At 53.0% G+C, this 1004-nt stretch overlaps 1 non-coding gene across 1 annotated transcript; it reads right to left on the minus strand.

Annotated features, from left to right (window-relative positions):
• Positions 1–229: 229 nt before the first annotated feature.
• Positions 230–302, minus strand: TRNAK-CUU. Its single transcript has one exon. It is a non-coding gene; the product is annotated as a tRNA-Lys (tRNA).
• Positions 303–1004: the final 702 nt, after the last annotated feature.

The raw sequence follows: 1004 nt of genomic DNA on the forward strand, positions 1-1004 counted from the left end.
ACTATAAACTTTATCCTCCTCCTTGCTTGTTGTCCACAAGACATGTGACTAGCGTTTGACCTTCATGGATTCTTCTGTTGGCTATAGTTTCAATCTAATAAAAGTGAGACTGTGGAGTTGTTCGTGGCCGCAGTCTTTTCGACTGTTGCCCCCTGCTCCCAATCTCTTGAAGCTGACTTGTTTGTGCCAAATTCTTCTCCCGTCGTCGTGGACTGGAAGCGGCAAGTGGCGCCCAACGTGGGGCACAAACCCACGACCCTGAGATTAAGAGTCTCATGCTCTACCGACTGAGCTAGCTGGGCATTTGCCAACCCCCCATGTGCACCTGGCCAGGTGGAAGGATGGGGCAGTACCAGCCAGACGGGGCCTGCTGCCCTGGGGGAGCATGCACACCAGCTGGGGGAGATGTGACTTACGTGCAAGCTTGGAATCAGCCCCCGGAGCTCCTCAGCAATGGCCCAAGGCAAAAGGAGGTCAGTCATGGAGTCATTCAGCATGTGAAGCCCACTCTGTGCCAGGCACTGGAGGTCACGTGGTGACCAGAGGCAGGATCTCCATCTGCCTGGAATGTTCTGTCTGGTAAAGTCTGTGGGTGTGGGGGGTGGAGATGTCTTCAAAGGGAGAAGACTGGAGCTTGGTTTTGAAGAAGGAGCCCTTCATGTGTCCACTTGTATGAAGCACCTTTGATGCACCAGGCGCTGCTCCAGGTACTCCGCGTGGCTTCGGTGGCATGGGTCGATGACCATGAACCCTAGTAGGAAAGATGTGTATTCCTTCTTGGCCTCCCCCACAGGAAACTAAGAGCCACACACTGAAAAGTGACTCATCTACAGTTTGTCAGTAAGGCCTCCATGTTCTGGGGCCATCTTTCATGCGGAGAGGACAGGACAGCTGGTGACAAGAGATGGGGAGATAGCGTCTCCTGATAGGTGATCCTGAAAATTCCTGGTGTGCATCTGCTTAAAATGAGACAGTCTGTTCCTCTGATCGTGACATCCAACTTC

Source organism: Meles meles, chromosome 8 (genome assembly GCF_922984935.1).
Source record: "Meles meles chromosome 8, mMelMel3.1 paternal haplotype, whole genome shotgun sequence".
NCBI classification, from domain to species: Eukaryota; Metazoa; Chordata; class Mammalia; order Carnivora; family Mustelidae; genus Meles; species Meles meles.